Here is a 26,608-nt window from a genome sequence, read left to right on the forward strand (position 1 = left end):
CAGGAGATAAATATTCAAAATCAAAGTAAAGCCATTGAACTCCACACCGCCAACAGTTCAGAGAAATGTTCACCGAGACGCCATTCTTCAGATGCACTTCATCTCTGTGTCAAGTCAATATGTGTGGACTGTTTACAGAGATGTGCCCCATGTCACCCAGTGTGGTGACGGAGCCTCCCTCCCCAAGCGTAATCATCTTTAAGACAATAAAGGGATAACTTCACTATAATGAGTACATTTTGCTATGAAATATTGAAGATGTTTGTATGGAGGGAATACAGCAGAGGTTTATAAAAAGATAACCAGGTTTGATTCCCACTTGCCCCTTGCCACTGTCACACCTCTCTGGAAAGTTTTCTTTTTAAATGCATAATTCCAAGAGAAATTCCATTCTTCCTGAATGCTCTGATCAAAATTGGAAAGCCGCAGGTTAGCTAGTCTCATGGAATCAAAACACAGACTCTCCAACAAACGCCTTCCTCATTCCCAGAGGGACGGAAAAACACACAATTCACTACCCCTTCCAGCTTTCTCTCTGTCTGATCAAAGTCCCTGCTGACGGTCACCTGGGATGTTCAAACACAGCCTCTAAACGTGTAGGCATATGAAACTTGCACACACGTTTGAAGGTCTCTGCACAACGCAGGACCTGCTTAATAAAGGATCCAAATTCGACATTTTCAGACTCTTAGCTTATTAAACAGGGAAAATGTAAAATGCATGACCTGGATAAAAGAGCCATTCTCCTTACTGGGCTTCTTTGTTCTCAGTGAAAATTAGTTTGGTAACAGCTCCAAGTCCACAGCTGGTGGTGAGACCCACCCCTCCACCATTGGTGGGTACTGGTAAGAGGGTCCCCTCTGCTTGGGAGGGGGCCTGGGCTCAGAGAGCGGGAAGACTGAATTGCTTCTCCTCCAGGGAACAGTGGGTACATCAAGTTAGTTAGTGGACTGTTAATAAAGCTGGATCCCCGAGACCTCGTGGTCCAGCTGGTGGCTCTAACCTCAACGCCGAGATCCAGGGAAGCCGTTGGTGTTCACATTTGCCCACATCAATTAACCTTCTCGAGTGCTATTCCCTACTCAGGGACAAAATGCTGTGTGCACAGGCAAAATGAGGGCTTGGCCAGGCCCTCAGTGGTGATAAAAACCCAGCATATTCTGGTCAACAGCCCACCTCTGGATGGTCGTTTCTTAACTGAATTATAGGGAGGCATTAACCTCTCTTCTCCTCTGAGCTGAAAATGACCAGGAATACACTCCAAAAACTCACTCTTTACATTCAATCTGGGCCCCATGTGGAGGGTAGAGAGATCACCTCCTGAATATCTCACCTGGAAACTAACCTGTTGGGCCTTCAGTTCACTTCAGTTCAGTCACTCAGTTGTGTCCGACTCTTTGTGACTCCATGAACCACAGCACATCAGGCCTCCCTGTCCATCACCAACTCCAAGAGTTCACTCAAACTCATGTCCATTGAGCTGGTGATGCCATCCAACCATCTCAGCCTCTGTCGTCCCCTTCTCCCCCTGCCCTCCATCTTTCCCGGCATCCGTGTCTTTTCAAATAAGTCAGCTCTTCGCATCAGGTGGCCAAAGTATTGGACTTTCAGCTTCAACATCAGTCCTTCCAATGAACACCCAGGACTGATCTCCTTTAGGATGGACTGGTTGGATCTCCTTGCAGTCCAAGGGACCCTCAAGAGTCTTCTCCAACACCACAGTTCAAAAGCCTTAGAACACGTCATATTCTGCTTGGCCATCAGACTGTAGCAGGGCTTCCCCCATCCACCAGACACTTTCTCCCCAATACCAATCTGGGGCCCCACATGCCAGGTTTCTCAGAAACTAACAGCCCCTTAATTCTGTTAGCTGACCATAAGCTCTTGGGCATAGTGACATTAGAGTGGAAAATTAATTGTTCAGGGGAGGGTCACTGCCGTGGGCTTATAGTGAGAAAGGCTCAAGTTCAAATCTTCGAATTGTCCTTTCCCCTTTGACCAAGATTGCTGCAATGTTCCCCTCAATTGGACAAAACCCTAGGCAAATTTCTTTCTGACTATGGGCTCCCAACCTCTGTTTCCTTAGAGTATCTACTTAGAAACCTTGTTACTAGAAACTCTTCCTCTGTCCCTTTGGACAGGAATGACTTTACCAAGGACCTGAAATGAATCACTGAAGGAGACTGGTCGGCTTGGTCTCTGTGGGCAGAAGGCACCTAACTCTCACAAGGGACAATTAGCACACCCAGGTGGTCTACTCACGATGCCCACTTAGCCCCAGAGCTCTCCAGGACCCTGCCACCGCCCCCACTGTTGTTCCAGCAGGGTTAAATTCAAATTGTCTCCTCTATTACAAGAGTCTTGAATAAAGTCTCCCTTGCCTGTTTTACTCGCCTGGTGCAATTTTCTCTTTTGGTTATGGTGCTGTGACTCAGACAGGACAGGGCTCATCACTGGATCCGAGTTCTCTCACCCAGGACCCGGGGCTGCATCCCTGAAGCCTCTGTTTTCCCTCCTGACAGCATGATCCACTGGTGAGTCTGAATCCTGGTCCAGTGACCCAGACGGCAGTCCATTTGAGGCATGGGCAGGACAGTTTTGATTCTCAGGATTCTGAGCTCACTCCTGGGGTGGGTTAGAGTTTCGGGTCTATTTGCTTGAGAAGAATCACTGGTTTAGAAATAGGAAATGCTCATGAGAAATGCTCACTGAGCCCTCACAGGGCTGAACTTTTGTGCCTGGTGTTTTTGTTGTTGTTTTTGTTCAGTTGCCAAGTTGCGTCCAGCTCTTTGCCACTCCATGGACTGGGATTTAGCAGATGCTGTTCCATGCAGAGCATTCATATTGTCTTCACTGCTGTTACTCTGGTGCCACTGTCCCCCACAGGGACTCTGACACTCTTCTGACAGCCTCCTCTGCAGACTCTGCATCATTTCGATGGTACCAGATGACCACTTCCCTCCTCTTTGGCATGGTTCTGCTGAGACTAATCTGACCTCAATAGAGAAAGGGCAGGGAGACAGCAAAGGACAGATTGGTTCTACTCCACGTTTGTGGAAGGTCAGTATCACTGTGAGGAGGGAGGATGGAGCGGAAGCCGGGGGCCTGCTGGGTGGGACGCTCACTGCAGGAAAACTGTCACAGGACTCAGGGGCCGGTGGGATAAGGGAGGGAGAGATGGATGGGTCCCTGATGCGCCCAGATGTGCTGCCAGATGATGGGGAGAGAGGTCTGATCGGGATGCCCGGAGCCCTGGGCTCAGAAGGGAGAAAGTAGGGCAGACTCTCAGAACAAACGTGCTTGGCAACCTTGCAGGACACCTATGGTTAGTAGTAGTAGTTGCAGTTTAATTGTTACATCCTGTCCAACTCTTTTTGACCCCATGGACTGTAGCCCACCAGGCTCCTCTGTCCATGGGATTTCCCAGATAAGAATACTGCAGTGGGTTGCCATTCCCTTCTCCAGGGGATCTTCCTGATCCAGGGATCAAACCTGGGTTTCCTGCATTGGCAGGTGGGTTCTTTACCGACTGAGGCAACAGGGAAGCCTGATATTATGGCTACTTAAAGTAATCTTATTACTTTCAGAATACAGATTCAGGAAAAGATTAGAGAATCCTTAGAATGAGGACTGTTGGGTCCTCTGATTTAACAAACAAGTAAGAATATATTTTTTTTCAGAATCTCAACTTTTGGTATACATGTGTCTCTTTCACCTTTGAAGACCATTCCTTCCCCTCGGAGGACTCCAAGGAAACCCCAGCCATGCACGTGCCTGGGCAGGACTTTCGTGTGTTACTTTGCGGGATTCAGAGTGGTATCTGAATCACTGAGCTCTCAGGGCATGTCTGTCTTCATGGCCTCGGTGGAAATGAAAGCAGAATTTCAACTGAAAGTTCTAATCTGTAACGAGATTTCAGGAAGGCTGATGGAGCAGAGCATTCATCAGCTGGCCTTCCAAAGCTGCAGCACTCCTAGGTTAGTTTCAGATTTATTCGCTAATCCGGCTAACACCTATTACTTGACAATTTTCTCATCAAAAAGCCTCACTGTCACTCAATAATTTCAAGCATGTGCGAGTGCCACAGTGGAGCCCGAACCAGGACTATGAACAGTGGCAATCCTTTTGTCAACTCAATTTTTAATAGTGTCTTAATTTTTCATGGACTTTGCCACCAGGTTTCGCCTTGACTCCTTGGCCCTGGGAGCTCACACAGCTTTCCAGTGCTCTGGGCAGCAAAGCGCTGAGTGATCCCTCTCTCTTCGCTCGCTAGTCAAGTGTAAAGAGCATCTGAGCTCATTCCGTCAGATTCCTCTGCAAACAGTACGCGTCTCTGGCGGGGACAATTCCAGGTCAGCGCACAGGTTAAGTGAACAACCTCACAAATGCAGAAATGACACAGGAGGACAAGACACCAATTCCAGAGGGCGGCAGTTTCCGGGGAGGTAATCAAGCCCCCGCCCCTGCATCACCTTTCCCCACCCGGGGCTTCTGCCTCTCCCAGGCATCCATCTGGACTCGCCCTGGGAGCGTCACTTTCCCTTTGCCTGGAGCCCGTGGCTCCTAAGAGGACCATTTGGGAAGACACCTCCTCAATGGGCCTTCAGTCTCCTCCTTTCAGAGGAAGGAAAGTCACTTCTAATTTCCTATAGAGATATTCTACGGAGGCTCCGTCCCAGTGCTGGCATGTCAAGTTCTGACAGTCAATATGTTATTTTTCAATGAACTAATGTAGTTCATTAACCCTGCACAACTGACAATTAAGAGAGAGTGCTGGAAAGCTTTGCTTTTCTTCATACCCTTTTTAATTGCAAGAAAAGTCATGAGGGGGGTGAGCAGTGGCCGGGGGGGGGGGGGTTGTATGCAAGGCTGTCTTCCTTCCTGATTCTGAATTCCAGACAAAGGTATTTTCGCATTTGTTAATCCAATTTGCTTCTGAAATTGCCAATATTTTTTAAAGACATTTTGCATAAAATTGGGGGGAGGGTGCGGTGTGTGGTACAACACTCATTTTTTTAAAGTTTGAATTTAGATGCATGCGTCTACAAATACAGCCCAGTTCTGTGTTAGAGACAGGGTCCTTGGTGAATTCTCACAGGGAACGTCTCTGGAAACTGGCGCAAACAGACCAGAGCAGGACATTTCCTGTCGGGGTATCAGTGGAAGGGGTCCCCTCAGTGGTCCACCTCCTCCAGCCCCCGAGGTCTGCTGTCTCCTTACAGCCGAGTTCAGCACCCATTGCCCCCTTGCCCATGGGCAGACCTCTGTCCCGGAGAGCCAGCTCTGCTTCTTCTCAGGAGTCCCTGGGGGCACCCATGCAACCTGTGCCTTTCCTACAGGCCCACCTCCCATCCCGTGCCTAGGGACACCTCTGTTTACACAGGACACTGGCTGCCTGGCCTCTAGAATCCCAGCAGGCTCTGTCCCCACATACAGACCAGGTTGTTCCCAAGGCCGGTGAGTCTAGGGATTTGGGGCCCCATACTGCATCCCTTCAGGACAAAACTGGGACCCAGATACCCTGGCCATTCCAACAAGGCTTGGCTTGTTGGTGTAGCCATCATCATCACCATTCTTGTCATCATCACCCCATCATCACCAACAGTCAGAGCTCCGAGGCCAAGAGGTGTGCAGGGGAGGAGTGCAGATCACTGAGGGGCACATGGGGCCAGAGGACCACTGCGCCGACCCTAACGAGGCTTCTTCCATCACTGCCACCATCACATCACTGTCACTGCCATCACCAACATCACCATCACAGCTGCCACCTCCATCGTCACGTCACTGCTGCTACCACTGTCACCATCAGCAGCACCACTGTCACCACCACGGCCTCTGTCATCGTCACCTGGCTGCTACTGCCATGTCACCACCATCATCACCACCATCACCACCCTCATCATCACCGCCACTGTAACTGCCACCTCCATCATCACATCACTGCCATTGTCATTGTCACCACCATCCCCATCCCCACCACTGTCATCGTCACATCACTGCCGTCACCAAATTTTCTCATAGTGGCTCTGTCTCTGCTACTGTCTCTGGCTTTCTCCACATTGGTATTACCTTTAACAGAGCTCCTTGAAGGAGCATAGTTAAACCGCCCCTCCCTCCAGAGCCGGCACTGGCAGCCATGAAGTTCTGATGAGCAAAGGAGATGTTGTCAGTCTCCAAGGTACTCGGAAAAGCTGAACTGCAGTGGCCACGGCTGCAGAGTCTGTAAAGACTCATTGTTTCTCGACGAGCCGCATGGTGATTGCAACAAGGGAGGCTGGTCCACGAACTCCATGTAGGTACCAATTGCTTTCAAATGACTGTTTCGGCGGAGACTGTAAACATTTGTTTGCCCTCTTTTAAAGAAAATTCACACTCTGAAAGAGGAACTCTGGTACAAAGAGCCTCTTGCCAGTCAGTAATTTTCTGACAAATTAAAACACCGATTTTCCTTTGTGTGGTGAGTTTCCATTTATTACCCTATTGTGAATCCAAGACTTCTCCTTCTCTGGGTGTTAACTTGCTCACTCTTAGGAGAAGTTTTCCTATTATTCTCAAACGTGTCGCTTCATTTAAAGAACAACTGTGTATTCACATAAGTATATATAATCACACTAATAGTACATGCAACATACAGGGCATACTTCCTGCGCTAAGGACACCTGGAGAAAGTTCCTCAGAGACCTCCTCTTGGGAGCTGCCTCCCCTGCATCATGTCTTCTGTAGATGCACAAGCTTTTTGTGCATCCATTTTGCTCGAGGCTGTCTTTAGTATTCCAAAGTCCATTAATTTACATTATGGTGACTTAAAAATAATATAGCTGAGCACCTTCAGCAGAGTTTCTCAGCTGAGCACTCTTGGCCATCTGGCTGGACCATTCTTTGCTGTGTGGGTGGCCTTGAGCTCCTAGGAAGTTTAGCAGCATCCCTGGTCTCTACCCACTCGATGTCAGTAGCACACTTCCCCAAGGTGACAACCAAGAATGTTCTCAGGGATTGCTAAACAATCCCTGGTTGAGGCGGGGTGGCGGTGGGGAGGGGGGTGGTGTAAAATCAGCTCTTGAGAACCAGACCTACAGTAAAACCTCACATTCTTACATAACTTGGTGATTTTACAACAGCGAAATGATTTTCACCTACACGTTACCAACACATTCTACTTAGAAGTGGGAAGGTCCATCCATCCTTAAAGTCCAGAGATGGTGAAGTCAACACATATGCTGGGCAGCTGGTTCCTGAGGGTTTTCCAGGTAAGTGATGTTAAAGCCATCCATCCATCCATCCATCCATCCATCCCTACCTCTCCATCCATCCACCCATCCTTTATTCATTCATCCAATCATCAAGCCATTAATGCATTCATCACTCATCCATCCATTCATGCTTCATCCATCCATCCTTCAGCCATTCACACATCATCCACTAATCAATTCATTTATCCCTCATCCATTCATTCTTCATTCATTTATCATCTGTTCATCTATCCAGTCATCCCTCATCCACCTATCCATCCTTCATCCACACATGTCTGTTTGGCTACTTCACACCTGCCAGGACTCATGCTTCAGATGAAATTTAGGACTAAATACAGGTCTTGAGGAAGTAACTCACAGTTGAGCACAGTGGCTATCTGAGGGGTGGTACCATCCCAAAGAACAGTTTTGGAAATATATGGGCACATTCTGGTTATTCCACATCTGGTTGCTCTGAGCAGTTTGTGGGCAAAGACTTGGATGCCAAGGTGTTCTGCAAAGCCTGAGAAGTTCTGTCTATGCATAGTGGTATGGCCCACTGTCACATCCTGCAAGTCTAGAATTATTTGAGCCTAGAGTTTAATTTTACATATAAACATCACCTGGTTTGGCAGGGTTTTAAACTACAATGAATTTTTCAGGAGTGAAATTGCCACAGAAACAGAAGGAATGCTGTCCTTTGGGTTGCCAGAACTTTCTAAGAGTTCTTCACCATCAGAAAATCAATGTCGAGCTGAGGCCCTTGTGTCAACTATCAAACAAGCCCGTGTCCAGAAACATCTGCCCTTGTCACCCTCCCAGGGGTTCCACAAACAAGTCACAGGCGCCTCGCCTCACCTCCTCTACCTCCCGAGGGTCTGATGCAGAGCTGTCATTGACTGGACACTCCTTACAATGTTTGAATGGATGGAACATTAGAGAGGGTCACGCAGCCCTGGGACTGAAAGCTTCTAGCAGGTGGAGAGGAAAGGAAGCCCTGTAGGTGCCCTACCATCTGCTTCTACCACCTTGGGGTGTCAGGACCACTCTGGCTCAAGCATGCTTTGCAGTGAGCATGGGTAGGGTGTGCCGTGGCTGGGGTCCATTCCAGAACTCTTTCTCACAACCACATGAGGGTTGGATGATACTTAAACTTGAGGGGCCCAGAGGGAGGTTGTGGCTGATCTGGTGTGTGATTCTGAATGAGTGTGTGATGCCCTGGGGGAAGGCAGTGTCCTCAGTGGGCAGATGAAGAAGATGGAGTAGCTGAAGTCCTGAACATACACTAGCCACAGGCCAGACCTGCAGAGGGGGTCCTCAACTGAAGATGGATCCTTCCCTGCAAGTCCCTGGTGGGGACGGAAACCAGGTGCCTGGCTGATTAGCCCCTGGCTGTAACCACAAGCAGGGTCATTCCCAGGAGAGTTTTAGGACCAAATGCAGGCCACTTGGATGGACTTTTCCATGTTTCAGACTGTATCCCACAATCCCATTAAGGGAGACAGATAAATTGCTTGGCTTTTAATAGAAACAAACCTACAGTCTGCAAACTCTTCCTCCATGGTGCCAGGTGCTTCCCTGGACCTGGCCCCACATGGGTACCCCATGAAACCAGGGCTATTAGCATCCTCCTCAAATTGAAATGTATACTGAACAAGGGTGAGCCCAGCTATGTGCCCAGGGCCTCACGGCGAGCAGGATGGGAGGGGTATGAACACAGACACCACAGGCTGCCACCCTGTCTGGCTCTCTCCCCTCCCACTCTGCCCCTCCAAAGTGAAATCTGAGTTCCCTCGCTGTGAACCTGGCTCTCCAACCCCCACTAACAGCACCATCCCACCCCTGAAAGATGAATGCTTCAACCTGACAATTTTGAGAACTATAAATTGTTCGTGTTCCTAGATATCAAATGATGACATTAAAATTACTTAATTTAATATCCTCAATATACTCTTTCATTGCTTCCCCCCCCCGCTTCCTTTCAAAAGTCTTACAGCTTGTTATAAACTGGGATAATTACTTCCCAGTAAGTTAGATCTTCGCTTCTTCATTTGCTTCTTAATAAAACCCTTTTCTATACAGTTAGCTTGGGAGAGGACACATCGTGAGTCAAACTTGAAGATGTTGCAGGATTAAATTAAATGCCAGCTCTGTGTTTGCTGCCATGTATTATTACAGAAGGAAGTGAGTTGCAGCGGGAGCTGGGGTGTGAATAGATGGAGGGGAAGAATGGAAAGAAACAAGAGTTCCTGGTTTTTCTCTCTTCATCGCACCGCATCCTCCCTCTGTCTTGTCTGATTTCTCAGGGTTTCACCTCCTGAATCACGTACCATGTATGCATGACAAGCAAAGCTTTTGCACGTATCAAAAGAATGTAGCTGAGGATTAATTGTGAAGAAAGAGCCAAGCAACACCCCTGATTTCCCTGCCTTCCTTCATGGGGAAGGTGGAAAACCCTTCCACAACTGCAGAAATTTGGAAACGGAATACATCAGAACACACACAGCAAGCCCACCCGATAAGATGCTTCAACAACCAACTCTACCTTCGAGATTCATTAACCAAGGCGACTTACCGAGCCTGCCCCAGAATGTATTATTCACAGGAGAAGAGCCGCGTTGATAAATATGGAAACCTTGCCTATTCTGCAGGGTGTGAGTGCTTTTACATAAACTCCCACTAGGATTAGCAATCTTTTCAGAAATCAAACGACACACATAAAGCTACTTAAAGTCTGGCTTTTCTTCTCCATCAGGCAGTGTAAGGGAATCTCTAAATGAGGAACTAAGATCTATTACAGGCCAGTGGAATCAGGCATCATCTTGTATAATTTTCCGACACATGAGATTAATTCCAGAGACGCCTGGAGCTCGATGTGTAAATTCACCCACTGGTTTGCAGGCTCAGCCTGGCAGGACGAAGAGGTATGCATTCGATTGCAACCTGGGCACAAAACAGTGACAGTCACAGAGCTCTAAGTGGGGCCTGAGCTGGTGACAGACAAATAAACAAATGGCATTAGATGTCCAAGGGTGCCTGGTCGTTGGGCCAGGGCCAGGGCAATTTTCTGGAGGATGCAAAATGAGTGTATGTTAGGCTGATGATCGAATTTACATTTTTTAAAGTGAACTTAAGTGTTGGACAATTATCTGGATAATTAATTTTCAAATGGCTTCTGCCTAAATCATCTAAGTGCCCATTAGTTAGGGAGAGGCTAGAGGAGGAGGTCAGGTCTTGGGGCAAGCAGCAGTGGAAGACCTGGTCACTTGGGTGCCAGTCTCTCCTGAGGATGGACCCTTGGGAGAGCAGACACCAGCCTGGAGGTTAGAGGTGGTGGTGGGGGGAGGGCTGGGGCGAGAGCTCCTGTCATGGGCTCAGGCCAAATCCTTCCCAGGAATTGTCCTTGTGATAGGACTGTTGGCCAGGAGATGCATGTATGTCCCTCTGATCCTCCAGTGACACAGTCATGTTTCAGAGGTTAGGGGCTGGTACAAACCACACTCCATTGCAGGGAAAACTGACTTACTTGAGCACCAGGGGTGTTTGGGGACAGGCCCAGTGCTCCATCCTTTGCCTGGGATGACGGGGTTGGGGGTGGGTCTCTGCTCTGGATTCAGGCCTGTGTGTGTGCATCCTTGGGTCTTGTTTAGGCTCCCTGGGAAACACCAGTTTCCCATCCCCACTGGTCTAGAGTTTAAAGCTTGGGGTCTCACAAGGCCTCAGTCCTGACTGGGGGAAGTGTGACCCCATGGAAGCTTGGGGTCTTACAAAGGCCCAGTCCTGGGGAGGGTGGTGATCCCATGAATGGAGTTCATACAGAGACAGTCCTGACTCACAGACTCAGGTTCAACATTAACAAACACAACCACAGAGGACTATTTTGGAAATGTCCAAGATTCCACTAAGACACTCTCAGTCATAATGGCATCATCGTCAACACTGTAGAAATTAACACACCCTGGTTTCCCAGTCTAAATAGGTGTGTGGGTCAGTCAATGACCAGCCCTGCTACAAACTGCTCACCCCTCAAAACAAAGCCTAAACAGTTCCTGCCCTTTAATGACAGGGACAATGAAATAAAGCATATTCTGAACTGATTAGAGAAATTACTTCATAAAGTACTATGGAGTACCACAGAATCTATGCAGCTCTTAAAAACAGATGTCAAAAACTATGTGCAACATGGGAAATAGCCACAGTCGATAGATAAGTTGGGGCAAACCAAAATGGTGTGGAATAATTTCACTTTTGTAGGTTTAATGAAAAAGCCTAGAAAGGATATCTGTAGATCATTGGTAATTTTACATCTTAATTCTTATCCATTTTTATTAAAATTTTCTACCATTGATATGTACTACTATTAAAATAAGTTTTAGAAAGCAATAAAAGTTGTTGTAATCCTTCCTTTTCCTCTTATTAGGAGACTGTGAAAAATGATCATTTAAGAAAGATGGACTTTAGGTTCAATTAAGAAGTCTTTGTCAGGTCACATGAGATAGAGCCTGGGACTCAGAAGGCAGGATGGAGGATCCTTATTAGCAGAGGGACCTGGGGGACAGGCAGGGTAAAGAGTAGCTGCTCAGAGAGCTGGGAGAAAACTGAGAACTGAAGGGGATGTAAATGAATGGCTTTAATTTCTGCCTTCCTTGGGTTTGGTGGCAGCCTGCCCGGCCATCCGTATTGACCTTTGCTGCCAGGTCCCTCCCCCAGGGGAGATGAGTGTGCCAGACTGCAGGCCTCTGAGGACAGCCTTGGCTGAGGTTAAAACTCGGGTGCCCCTCAAGGCAACAAAGATTAAGCCTGGATGTCCCCCAGCCCCCGTGCAGCCCACCACTGTGGGCAGATGCAATCCTGATCCCACTGGCTTCCCGGGAGGCCGTGTGTGAAGTGACAGAAGTTAATGAGAATCCAGATTTTTAAAAATGGTGGAGCAAACCATTGCATATTCACGACCCAGCAGACCTTTCACATGACCTGCTGCATAATCAAGTTACCGCGGCTGTCTCCCAATGAAAATTTAAATATTTCAGGACTTTTTGATTTCATTTTGTTTTTTTGTGTGTCTGGTGTTGTTGTTATTATTATTGCTATTTCTCCATCACTAAACTCAAAGATTGACCTAAAAAAAAAGACAATAGCCTTTTCAGAGTACCAAAAAAAAAAACAAAAAACCCTTGGATGTGTGTGGAGTGCCTATTTGTATATTCATTAAGCAGAGCTGCACATGCACACAGGGAAAGTTCACCGTAACGAGGTTCAGCACAATCATGGTCTCTGAGGCTTGGCTATCTGAGTCAGTTCCTCCCAGCAGCATGGTGATAACGCAGGACCGACTATCCCTCCAGCTCCTATAGCAGCTCAGAGCCGCCTTTGTCCTTTTAAAGCACCCATTATCTTCCCAGAGAACACAATAGGTGTTTATTGTATGGAACCCCCAACACAAATGGAAATAAAAAACACATTCTGGAGGAGATTAGAGGAGTCTGCGATGTGATGTATGATTAACCATGTTCTGTCGGGGTGTGAGCAGCAAACAACGATGAACAACCCACATTTCTAGCATTTCTTTTTTTCCTCCATTAATTTCTACATTCAGCTCATAAAACGTTCACATAATGCCATTCTGGTCTGGGAGAGTGCAGGTTTGTTTAATAAAAAATCTCTCAAGGAAACTGTGAAAGCACCTTCTTCAGAGTCAGCAGAAGGTGAAACAAGCCCCTCAGTGATGGCAACCCTGGACACATGGAGGGTTCCGGTGCCAGGCTTCTCAGGGATGAGCACTGGACCACCCACGTTTCAGACCCTTCAGGTCCATCTAAATTGGTTACACAGGGAAGTCAGTGTCAAGTGAAGGGAAGAGGTATGAACATAGAAATGAGGACAGAAACTGGGGAATGCAGGGGATTTCAGACAAAGGAGTTAACTCCCTGGTGACAAGGAAACAAGGGAAGTAGAAAAATGAGGGAAGTGGAGCATCGGGGAAAAAAGAGTGATGGAAAGGAAAAAGAACAAGCGAAGAAAGCAGATCAGAGAATGAAATGGGGAACATTAAAGACACTGAATGATGAAGGGCAGATAAGAAAAAGGCATGTGGGAAAAGACGTGACAACAAAATAAGTGAAACTCTAAGTCAGAAAACATGACTAAAACTGAAAGACCAAAGAAAAACAGGAGCCATATGAGCAGGAGGTACAGGAGGCAGAAAGATTCATGAACAGCACCAAAGAATTCATACAAATCAAGCACAAGTACTTTGTGTTTGAGAACACAAGTACTTTGGTGGGAAAAAATAAGCAAGTAAATCCAAAAAGATAACTAATTTACAAAGAAAAAACAAATGGTCAATAAATTAGTGGCAATACATCTTCAGTACGGAGGAGGCAATGGCACCCCACTCCAGTACTCTTGCCTGGAAAATCCCATGGATGGAGGAGCCTGGTAGGCTGCAGTCCATGGGGTCGCTAAGAGTCGCGCTTGACTGAGCGACTTTACTTTCACTTTTCACTTTCATGCATTGGAGAAGGAAAGGCAACCCACTTCAGTATTCTTGCCTGGAGAATCCTGGGGACAGAGGAGCCTAGTGGGCTGCCGTCTATGGGGTCGCACAGAGTTGGACACGACTGAAGCGACTTAGCAGCAACAGCAGCATCTTCAGTAATGATGGCACATAAAAATGTAAACAAGCCTTTTGTCTTCCTTCACAGGTCTTCCCCTAGTGAACCAGCAGAAATGGGTCTATCTGTGGCCCTGACATGCTGGGATTCCTACAATTAGTGAATGTTCACACCTGCTGGGCTTTCTGAGGGCACCTCAGCGACAGGTGTGACAATCCTTAGACATATTCTGAATGTTTAGCCCCGTGACTCAACCTCAGGGAAATGATCAGAAACTCATGAAAAACATGCAAAGGATTGTTATTCTCCCTAATAAAAGGTGGAAACAAGCTAACTTTCTAGAATAAGGTGAATCATTTAAACAGTAATAATCCATATGATGGAATATTTATGGAGCTGTGAATGTTTGATGACCTGGAAAGTTGTGAGATGAGCCGAACAAAAATGTTTGTTTGAAAGGGTAACTCCTGATTTGGTTTAAAATTGTTTTAAACTATGGGTGTGATTAAAGTGTAAAGTATTTTCATTGGAAAACTGACTTTCATAGTGTGTGCTCAGTAGTGTCCAATTCTTTGTGACCCCATGGACTGTGGCCTGCCAGGCTCCTCTGTCCCTGGGATTCTCCAGGCAAGAATACTGGAGTGGGTTGCCATTTCCTGCTCCAGGGTATCTTCCCAACCCAGGGGCTGAACACATGTCTCTTGTGTCTCTTGCATTGGTAGACAATTCTTTACTGCGAGCACTGCTTGGGTGATCTCGACTTTCACAGGCAAAATAATTAGTCATTTATTTACTTGCATAGCATTAAATCTTGCTCCCCAATGTCTTTTTAAACATATAATTGAAACAAGGTAAATTTATGAAAGTAGTTTTCAGAAAAATAGCAGTTGGCTATTAGGTCTAAGAACTCTTTTATAATTAATCCTCTTGGCCAGTGGTGCCTGGTCTGTGGCAATCCTTCTCTTCCCTAATTCAATTATGAGAGTCTGTATTTCTAGGTAATCTCAGTAAAACTCATCCTTCCAAATATCACCCACACTTCCTGATCTATTTGGGTGTGAATAAGATCACAAGTTTCTACATTCTGTAAGTCAATATCTGATTAATTGTTTTGCTTATGAAAATTACTACTTTCCCAGTTTAAAAAAACCTTTACACTATAATCATATTTAAGTGTGGAATATGAACCATATCATTTTCCTAAAAAAGTCTGAGAGTTTTTCATCTTTCATTTTTAGCATCTTTCATTTCTTTCTCTCTCTTTTTATAGTCCAGTACCCAGTGACAAACTTTATTAAATATATTTGCATTTTATTGTCTCTCTTTTATTTAGACATATGGATTCCACTGTTTTTATTTTTATCTTTTAAAAAATTATTGAGGAATAATTGACAAATATAGCTGTATATATTTAAAGTGTTAATGGACTTCCCTGGTGGATCAGATGGTAAAGAATCTGCTTGCAATGTAGGAGACCTGGGTTCGAACCCTGGGTTGGGAAGATCCCACTCCAGGATCCACTCCAATATTCTTACCTGGAGAATTCCATGGACAGAGGAGCCTGGCAGGCTCTTTTTGCAAAGAGTCGGACACAACTGAGTAATGAACATTTTCACTTTTCAAAGTGTTACTAGTCTTTTTTTAACTGGTCCTAGGACTAAGCAATTGTAAATAAGCTGCCCAAGATCCCTGGTCTCAATGTCTGTCTGTCTGATGCATTGTAATGAATCTCCAGGTGCCAGAGGGAATGAGATGCAGAGATAAGGATTCTTCTGGAAGAGAAAGATGACCGAAGATTTTCCCAGACCCCGTCCAGCAGAGACAAGGGGTAGGGCTAGCCACCCACCCCCACATCAAATCCCGAAGGTATAAGTCAAGCCAGGAGTCACTGCCTTGAGCACCAGACTCGAGGAATATGTACACAATCCGTGGGGAATGCCCTGCATTTTGCAGCAGTTTACTTTTGCAGTGTGTCTCCCCCCACCATTTAAAAAATTTAGAACAAGCTAAATATAACATGAACCAGGTGGATTTGAAGATGGTGAGAAAACCACATCTTTGGAGCTAAAATTGACATCATCATGGTCTCTGAGCCGAGTGCTGACTTGTAGGAGGCAGGTGAAACAGGGATGGGGAGGAAAAGATGGAAGGAGGCGGGGACATAACAGTTCTCTCTCAGAATCCAGCCCTTCTGTCATTAGCACTTCTGTCTTCCAGTAGGTAGGCATGTACGGATGTGAGAGTTGAACCATAAAGAATGCTGAGCATCAGAGAACTGATGGTTTTGAACTGTGGTGCTGGAGAATACTCTTGAGTATCCCTTGGACTGCACAGAGATCAAACCATCAATCCTGAATATTCATTGGAAGGACTGATGCTGAAGCCGAAGCCCCAATACTTTGGCTACCTGATACAAAGGGTCGACTCATTGGAAAAGACTCTGTAGCTGGGAAAGATTGAAGGCAGGAAGAGAAGAGGACAACAGGATGAGATGGCTGGATGGCATCACCGACTCAATGAATAAGAATTTGAATGAACTCTGGGACATAGTGAAGAACAGGGAAGCCTGGTGTGCTACAGTCCCTGGGGTCTCAAAGAGTTGGACACGACTTAGTGACTGAGCTAGGGCTTCCCTGGTGGCTCAGAGGGTAAAGCATCTGCCTGCAAGGCAGAAGACCTCGGTTCGATCCCTCGGTTGGGAAGATCCCCTGGAGAAGGAAATGGCAACCCACTCCAGTACTTTTGCCTGGAGAATCCTGTGGACGGAGGAGTCTGGTAGGTTATAGCCCACGGGGTCGCAAAGAGTCGGACATGACTGAACGATTTCATTTTTCACTTTAGTGACTGAACAACAACTGCCTTTCAGGGACCCTTGTCAGGTTCAGTCCTGGTAGGGGCACTCCTGCTACCCACCTGGGAGGGGCTGGTCCCAGGGTAACCAGGTAGAGTCAGCCTGGGCTTGGCCAGCCAGACCCTTCCTCCAGAGATGGAGTCTTGAATATTAATTGGTGGCTGCGTGGGAGGGTTGTGGGCACATTGTGAGGCTCCAGGCAGGCCAGGCCAACCCCTGCTGCTTCCACAGCCCCTGATGGCCTGCATACTCTGATTGCTAGAGATGCCAGAGTCACTTGTAATTCCTACAGTGAGGAGCAGGAAGGAGTGGAGGGAAAGAAATGAATGGGATGAAGCATTCTGGGCACCAAGAGGTGTGAAGAGTGCTTCCTTAACATACACACACCACACGCAACGCCCAGTCCTGCAAACCTGGCCCGTAACATAAAGGGAAAGAGTTGTAGCCTTCAGATATGTTCATGTTAATAACTTAGGCAGCAGTCCTGTCTCAAAATTAGTATCTGCTCCAGAGGCTCCCAGCTTCTCTTGTAAAAATAATGGCAGTTAATAGGGAAGGGCTGTCATGCACCCCGACTCCAGGTACCGTTGTGTGACAGCTCTGTGATCGGGAGAAGAAAGGTATGCAGAGACAAAAGGAATAATTACCATGAGCCACCAGCACCAGCCCTGGATTTAAATGTTTAAATGTTTTAATTTAAAAGAACAATGGCGCCTTGAAGTGTCTTCACAACTGGTACTGACAACCTGCCATTTATTAATCAGTGTTAAATAACACGGCTCCGGGTTTGACACCAAACATCAGATGATGTGTGATGATCCTGAAAATAGCAACCGTGTCCTAAAGCTGATTTCCAAATGACTCTGGCATAACAAGGAATGTTTACTGCACCGATTAGAGAGTGTCAGTCACCCTTGTGGCAATCACAGTCCAGGGGAGTGAGACTTAAGTGTGCGGAGTCTTTTAGTAAATCCAGGTGCTTTGCACACAGGTAGTGAAGTGGATGGTCCTTGCCCCACCCCACCCCATGTCCTCCACCTGTCTTTTGTCTGTAGAAAAACTTTAGCCAAAGAATAAGTTTAATCAGAGAAGTGAGAAAATGCAGAAACAAAGGAAAACAGTCAAAGGAACCCAAATAATAATAATGCAGTCATTAAGCACAGTCAAGGACCTTTAGTCCCTCCTCTAGGGCTATGGATAATATTCTGAACTATCTCCCATGAGACGTCTCACAGGTACTAAACACCAGGTGGAAGAAGTTAATTACACGATGAACGAACTGCAGCCATGACATGAAGCTGCCACAATTGTGAGAACTGGGAACAAACTGCAACTGAAGATTAACTGTACCGAAAGCAACCAAGATGACACTTTTTAGACCATTGATGACCAATTTCAAGATGACTGTCAGAGCTGACTATGCAGTTTCTTCGTGGAGTACCCTCCCTTTGTCTATAAAAGCACTTATCCCCTGATTGTCAGTGGGAGGAGTCAGCCTTTGGACAGATATCCGCCCCCTCCCCCACCAACCCCTACCCTGGATGCCAGCATCCTAAATAAAGCAAACTTTCCTTTCCACCAACCTGGCCTCTTTAATTGCTTTTGAGTGGTGAGCAGCCAGACTCCACTTCTGGTAACAGTAGGGCTTGGGGCATTCCAACCATGGCTCACAGGACAAAGTCCATTTAAAAAAAAGGCATATTACTAAGACAGCAGTTCTCCATCAGCGGCTGTTTGGTCTCCAGGAGACACCAAGCAATGTCTGGAGACATTTTTGATTGTCATTCTGGGGAGGGGGAGGTGGTGCTCCGTCATCTGGTGGGTGGGAGCGGGGTCTACCGGTGAACACTCTCCAGGGCACAGGATGCCCCCCCCAACCCCGCAGAGAATGATCCAGCCCCCAATGTCAACAGCATCCAGGCTGAGGAACCCCACAGGGCTGAAACCCAGAAAATGCATTGTCACAAGAGTGTGTTTCTTCTAATCAGCAAGAAGATGGTTAAAAATCTTCTTTGCTACTTATTTTTGATAAGGGACTACATTTTCACAACCCCAGGGCCGCCCTGACACCCTTACTTCTATCTGGAATTCACTGACAGTGGCTGAGGCTCTGATGAATGCAGGTTAACGTCCACCATTTTGTATCTCAGTCTCCGGAATGCAAACTCCCGATCCAGAAGCAAGCCACTTAAACGCAGGTGCATGTACGCCCCCAGAGGGAGAAAGCCCTGAAACACCCCAGTGGGCCCATTGGAAATGCCACTTTTACTTAAAATGGTGGTTAGTTCTGCAGTAATTTTATTGGAGTTCTCAAAATCTGTTATTACCTTTAGAACAAACATTTTCTCAGCAGGATGATAAGCATAAAGGATACAGAGAGCTTTCATCGATCTGACAAGGATGATGTTTGTTTAACAATATGTTCTGAAGGTACGGCATTGGGAGGGTCTCATGTTGGGCCACGTTCGATCCAAGTCAGTGACACAAGGTTCTCCACCCAGTGCCAGCCAGCTCTCCTTGCTAGTGGTCTTTGCAAAAAGTGCACTAACATGGCTTTAAAGGCATCTTGAATAAATCCTCATTTACTTGCTCAATTTAGCAAAGACTGATAAAATCCATCCTGCTAATTAGTAGCAGTGAAACAGTAATAACTGTGTCTGGAAGCCAGGCTGTGCTTGCTCCTAGGTGGTCCCCTGTGGGGGTTGGAGGTGAGCTCTGGGCCGTTGCTCATAAGGACACCCAGACACACAGGACAATCTCCGAACAGGGCTTGTGTTTCCTGATAACACATTTTCTAATTGACGGGGTCGGGGTGGGGGCAGGAAACCTGGGTCAATACACTGCAAAATGATTTTTTTTTTGACTCTTCTTTTATGAACCAAATGGTGACAAAATCGTAGTGGGAAGAGGGAGGTTTCTCTTTTTTGGTCCGTACAGTTCATGCTGCTGACCGGCCATGAGGGCCTTGCCCACTTCTGGTCAGCTTGTCATGTGGTCCTGGCCCCACTGTCAGCCCTGGGGTGTGAGGATCTGCCCACTGGGGCTGTGATGGGTGGTCCTCAAGGATGGCAGACTCATTTGGAAACAAGGGGCTGGTGAGAAAGCCCCTTCTGTCTCCTGTTCCCAGTAAAATCCCTGATTCCAGACTGAGCCCCATCTCTGTCCACCTTGCCTGAGGACACACACTTCAGCTCACGCGAAGGCCTGGACCACACCAGGGTTTCTGCTCTGACGCAGCATTTCAAATCACCAAGCCCAGGCCTGCACACTCCAAGGAGGCACTCCCTACTTTGAGAAGTGCAAAGAACCATATCTTTTCACTCCAAGACTGAAGCTAGAGAAAGAAAAGTCTTTGCAGTTCTATGTGAATGCAACAGAAACTTTTGTCTCATACTCAGTTCTGTGCCGATGGCTTCACGTCTTTCACAGGTGCCTGCAGGTGCGCTCACCTGGCCTCTCCCCAAAAATACGTCCTTGCAGAGGCAGTTCATTGTCTCCTGACATGGGACCACACTCCCTACCCTGTGTCAGCAAAGCACATGGCAACCTGGGACACCTGGTTCCCCAAAGGTGCTCTCTTAATCCTTTAAGGTCTCAACAGTTCTCGGGATGAACATGTTCTATCATTGGCAGAGAGCTGATTGTCGCCTCTTCAGTGATTTTCTGGTTGAACTTCGCCTTCTTTTCATTTGTCAATAATTGTGAGTGTAATTCCTGAAGTTTCCAAAAACACTCTCATCTTCATGAAATGCAACATTTTTGCATTATTTTGTACTGTCATTTTGTGATCAACTTACACTGCAATTATGGTTTATTATAGGCCACTTGCAACACTGGGCAATCGGTTAAGACTGACCTAAGGAGAAGGTGCATCAGGTAGCGACCAGCAGAGGAATTCAGCACACGAGTGCTCTGTACAACGAGGACCTTCTCTGCCCCCAAAAGCCTTGTAATGGGGGTGGGGGATGGCGGGAAATAGTGTTGGGGTGTGAGGGCCCACTCCCTGGGGCTGTGATGGGTGGTCCCCAAGGATGGAACCACTCATCCTCCCTTCTCTGTACTTGCCAGCTGCTATCCCTCCTAGCTATTGTTTTTGTTCAGTCACTAAGTCATGTCTGACTCTTTGCAACCCCATAGACTGCAGCACGCCAAGTTCCTCTGTCCTTCACTATCTTCTGGAGCTTGCTCAAACTCATGTCCATTGAGTTGGTGATGCCATCTAACCATCTCATCCTCTGTCACCCCCTTCTCCTCCTGCCCTCAATCTTTCCCAGCATCAGGGTCTTTCCCTGGACGGGGATGCTAAGCCCCTTCCTCTGAACCAGGACTGGCCACTGACTGCTCTGACCAACAGAATGCAGAGCAAGGGGTGCCCGGTTCAGGAGTCAACTTCCATCTAGGCCTCTGGTGAGGCTGTCTTTTGGGGACACAAACAACCACTATGAACCTAGTCTCCAAGCTGTGAGAAACCTGAAGCTCCAACCCACAGCCCCAACCAATCTCCCAGGTGATGACCATGCGTGCGCCATCTTGGATGTCTGGACGCACAGCCTGGGGAGACCCCAGCCGCAACCACCATCTGACTGCAGGTGCCAGGGAGCCCCCATGGTGAACCGTCCAGCCAAGACTGTCCACAGATGGGCATCCTACCACAGTCCCACAGGACAAGGAGGATGCTGTGTCTCGGGGCCTCTGCATCTGTGGAGGTTTGTCTGTAGAACAGACAACCAAAACGCACACATCAACACTCTTCTGGATGCTCGCTCTTAATAGACAGGCCCGCATCTTCAATAACATGACTTCAAGCGCCAAGATTGTTTTGACCATTTTGACAAAAAGTCAAACTATTTTTCCAGTTAAGAGACAAGTCTTTTAAAAGTTAAAAATATATTCAGTCAGAACAGTCAACACAGAAGACAAACGCTATGCTAAGAGGAAAAAAAATAAAATAAGTGTTCAAACACTTCGCCCGACATGTTTCCGCTGTGTGTATAATAATGGAATTTTGTTTTCTTGGTGTTTTTAAGTGAGTTTTTTTTTTTTTTTTTTAACTAATTTGTACTATTTGTTTGGGGCATTGGAAATGGACTGGACTCCTGCTCTTAGGTCACTGCAGATATTGTTGATTTAATAAGATGCAGCATCTATATTTTGCTGAGGATCTGTTTTAGGACAGGGCTGGGTTTATCCTCTGGGTGAGTTGCTTCTACATCTTATCAAAACAGGGTTGCAAAGTTTCACCAAAAGATTTTCTGAAGCACAGAACATTCTCCCTGATACATAATGCTTTCATGTCAGCTTCCCCACCTTATTCACTTAAAGTTCTGACACTCAAATTTTGCATAAGCTGAGATGTTAAGATACCCACAGTTAAGGACTATGGCCAACCAATTATATCCATGTGTCATTTTGCACTTTTAAAAACCCCTGATAAAAAAGAAAATCTTCAAGAAAATACTTCACACAGAAAATATTTCTTTTATAGCAAACTGTGTCCAATTGATTTATGAGGTCTTTGGTAGGAGAACAAAACACATGCTATAAAACTGGGATGTAAAGAAAGCTTTCCTGGCTTTTCAGAAGAATAAGGCTCACAAGATGTGGGGGGATGGGTTTCATATTTTCTAACATGAATTCTTCACAGAGGCTGCATTTTCCTACTGGTGGGGTGTTTATCTTCATGAAAGAATAAACTGAAGAAACAGTAAATCTTCTCAAGTGCTGGGCCTTTCATGTAAGCCATAATTGGTAAAACGTGATCCACAAATTAGGGAAATATATGGAAATTTTGTCTGGTTTGGAGCATTTAAAAAAAATCTTTATTTATTTCATTATTTACTTGGCTGTGTCCAGGCTTAGTTCCATCATGCAGGATCTTTTGTTGGGCCTAAAGACTCAGTAGTTGCAGTGCATGGGCTTAGCTGTTTCAAGGGATGTGGGATGTTAGTTCCCTGACCAGGGATCAAACCTGAATCCCCTGTGCATTGCAAGGCAGACTCTCAACCACTGGACAGCCAGGGAAGTCCCTAGTCTGGGACATTGAATCAGAGCTGTTGAAGAGATTGACTCAGGTATTGATAAACCACTGGTGTGGCCCAGTAGTCTGCACTGTTGTGGGGAAGAAATGCTGCTGGAATCCAGATGTCCACCTGTGCCTATTTCCTTGCCCTGAGGCAGAGCTGAGTAGCCATGATGCACATCAGGGGCACAAAGTGGAAGGCATGTCCAGCCTTAACAGAGGATGCTTTCTGGGGCTTCGCAGGTGGCTCAGTGGTAAAGAATCCTCCTGCCAATGCAGGAGACGCAGGAGACATGGTTTTCAGTCCCTGGGTTGAGAAGATCCCCTGGAGGAGGAAATGGCAACCTACTCCAGTATTCTTGCATGGAAAATCCCATGGATAGAGGAGTCTGGCAGGCTACAGCCCATGGGGCCGCAAAGAGTTGGACATGGCCGAGTGACTAAGCACAAGCGCTCACTTGACTAACTGAGAGTAGCCAGTCCCTTTGGAAATCCGGGTGTGACTTTAGTTTTCTAAGGGGACGGCACAGACCCAGTGGAATTTCCCATCGGTCTCGGGGGTGTGTCTGCACAATGGGAGGGTCCATAGCGGTGTCATCACTATAAGAACCCCAGCGACTTAATCCCCCTTAGATGGAGCGCAGCAGACCCTAGTTTCACAATTGAAACCACCAGGCAGTGACATGGGAGCAGAAGAAAAACCCTCTCATTTTTTTGTTACCTGAACACACGAAGATCCATTTTTAAAAGTCAGCCTGGCCGGTGGGCTCTCTCTCCCCTCAGCGTGGTCCATGTTGCTGAAACTCTGATTACAACTGCACTCAGGATGAAAGGAGCGGCCCCGAAACCTCACTTAGCAATCAGTGCCCGGGCGGCAGCTCGCTCTGCCGAGGAGGAGGAGGTGTCTCTGCTGGTCACAGCAATTTTGCTGTGTCACAGGAAGAAGCTGGCAGAGCTGCTATTACAGCAGCTAAATGCTATCATTTTAAGCACCATTCCAAAGAAAATAAGGATCTTGCCAGAGGAAAATAGTAACACACCAAAAAGGGGGGAAAAATGACATCAAGGTAAATAAACAGATTCCTCTCACGGGCCTAGGATGTCTTCTCTGGATGAGAAACAGTTAAAAAGAGCGAGAGACAGAAGTGGTGGTGGTTGGTGGTGGTGGGGTGCTTGTAGGGTGGTGGGGGCCTGCACTCTGATCTTCAAAGATGCGTTTTGGTGGACAGTTTTTCTCCTGTCTGCTCCCAAGTCTGCCACTGGCTCTGCTCCTATCACTCAGACTGATTGCCTCCTTTCAGTGTTAATATTTGGGGAGCGCCCCTGTGTTCTAGGCACTGTGTGGGGTGCTAAGATACAGCAGAGAGGAGAAACAGGCAAGGCCCTGCCTGTCCCGAGCCTGCTGAGGGCGGCAGACAAGAATGGAACAAATACACTGTTGTGTAGTAAGAACTGGGCCTTTGTCCCTGGTCCCTGGCAGGGAGCTTCTAAAGCCCTTGGGATTTCCTGAGTGATGGTGTGTCTTTGTTAGACTGATGAGCTGACTCACTGTGGGCCCTAGCTTAGGATGGGGGCTGGTCACCAGAAGGACAAACCGCGGGCCTGGAGAGCTGGGAGTTTGAGCGGGCCTGACCTCTGGGGTGGGTAGTCACAAGGCCAGTGATGCAACCAACCACACCAGTCATGAGCCCCAACAGTAATGATGACACAGAAGCTCACTAGTTGGTGAACACACTGGTGTGTGGGGAGGGGGTGCCCTGATCTGAGGGGGCGGGGCTGGACGGGATGCCCAGCCTCCTAGACCTAACCCCACACACTTCATAGTAAAGCTGTAACCCCAGGCGCTGCCTGCCTGAGCTCTGCGAGTCTTTCTACTGAATATTGAATCTGGGAAGGGGACATGGGGAGTCTGTAATTATATCCCAATTGGCCGGAAATGCAGGCAGCCTGGAGATGCCTCAGGACTTGGGGCTGGCATCAGAAGAAGAGAAATCTGGCCTCGACCTGTGGGGTCTGAGATAACTCTGGTGGGCAGTGTCAGGATGGAATTGCAGGACCCCTGGCTGGCGTGGGCTGGGCTGAGCTGAAATGCAGTTCACGCTGACCTGTGTGACAGTGTTGGTGACAGGGCTGCAGAGAAGGGACAAAGTGAGTCAGACCTGAGACTAGGGGGCCTGACCCAGAAGGAGAGGTCGGGGCAGCTTCCCTGAGGACCTAAGGGGTGAGCAGAGCCAACCAGGCCAAGAAAGGGCGGAAGGAAGAGCTTGTGCACAGGCTCTGGGGCAGGACAGAGAGGAGACAGTGTGGCCCAAAGGTCAGGGAGGAGGTGACCCCAAAGATCATGGAGGAGGTGACCCTGAAGATCAGGGAGGTGGTGACTCCCAAGGTCAGGGAGGGGGTGGTCCTTAAGGTCAGGGAGGAGGTGACCCCAGAAGTCAGGGAGGGGGTGGCCCTGAAGGTCAGGGAGGAGGTGACCCCAGAAGTCAGGGAGTCCCATACTAGCACCACAGGCCCAGAAGGACTCTTCCCCACACCTAGATGGGTGCACTGGGTCCTCTTCCCTCCACGGTGAGAACCTACAGCCTTTGGCAGGTCCTTGTGACTAATGGGAAGGCATCAACCTCTGGCCCCACGCACCCTGTGACCTCTCACTATGACAGCTGTTGAAGGTTCTGAGCTTGTCCTTGGGCACAAGCCTCCGGAACAGAGCGGCAAACTCACCCAAAGGATGGGCTCAGCCGTCAGGCCCTGCAGGGGTGGGGGGTGGGCAAGAGCCAAGAGGTGACCAGGACATGTGACCAGGACAGTGAGGTGACCTGTCTGGGGACAGACAGTGAGCAAAGTCAGGGAGGCTACAGCAGAGCCCAGCTGTGTCCTGTGGGCTGAACTGGGCTGTTAGGTCCCACCTCACATTTGGAGTAAGAGCTGCCCGGGCCTCCTGGAGAGGAGAGGGCTCGTGTGGACAGGGCAGGGCCTGTGTCAGCTAAGGCCTGTCCTGGCATCTTGCCTGCTCCCCGCTCCCGGGCCCTCGGTCTAATGTCCCCTTCCCAGTCGTGTCTCTGAAGCCTCACGTTCGGTCCTTCATCCCTTCAGTCTTCTGTGCGCCAGGTAGGGGCATGAGATGAGGCTGGACTGGGTATCCCTGGAGGGCGAGGGGCCCAGCAGAGCCCTCCTGGGGACCCCAGTCCTGGGTAAGAGCCTCAAGAGTGAAAGCCTGGGGGCTATGCTCAGGGCCGGAGACACGCCAGGTCTCACAGTTGCAGATTCGAATCCTTCTTCCTCTGCCTCTGATGGCCAGACCCGGTTGCTAGAAATGGGCTCATAGAGAAATCCACACCTGGGTATCTTGAAGGTTCACACAGATCACGCAGACGCAGATGACATAGTTTCTTCAAAAACCAATCCCATGAATCCTATGGCCCCATGGTTTCAGAATAAAAACCATGTCTGCCTATACAATTTGGCTCGAGCAAACAGTCAGTCAATCCAGCTTCGTATGTGTGGGCAGCAGTGGGGGTAAAGGCTGCGCTGGGACAAAGAGAAGGAAACTAACTCACATTTTATCTATGTTGTGTCATGGGAGGGGGGCAGGGGTCCCAAAAGCCAAATTACCTGAAACCCTAACAAGACAAGCATCAGAAAGAAGGTGTGGAAGGAGCAGGAAAAGGAAACTGGGGCCAAAATGAGGGGCAGCCACGGAGGAAGGAGCCCCCAGGATCACGCAGGCCGTCTGGATGCTGCTGTGGGCCCGGCGCTACCTTCGTGCCGTCACACTCACAAGATGGGTGTCCTGAGGGTGAGGAGGTGGGGCTGGGCCTGGAAATGAAGCATCCCATGAAGCGCGTAAGAGTTCATCAAGTCCCCTAACGCACTTAATGCAAGTACCTGCTCCAGG

General features: G+C 47.8%; 1 protein-coding gene across 2 annotated transcripts in view; it reads right to left on the reverse strand.

The window, feature by feature from the left end:
- Positions 1-26,608, reverse strand: part of CDH4 (cadherin 4) — a 473,737-nt gene that overhangs the window by 314,271 nt on the left and 132,858 nt on the right. The window lies entirely within an intron of this gene.

This window comes from Dama dama, chromosome 23, assembly GCF_033118175.1.
Source record: "Dama dama isolate Ldn47 chromosome 23, ASM3311817v1, whole genome shotgun sequence".
NCBI lineage: Eukaryota > Metazoa > Chordata > Mammalia > Artiodactyla > Cervidae > Dama > Dama dama.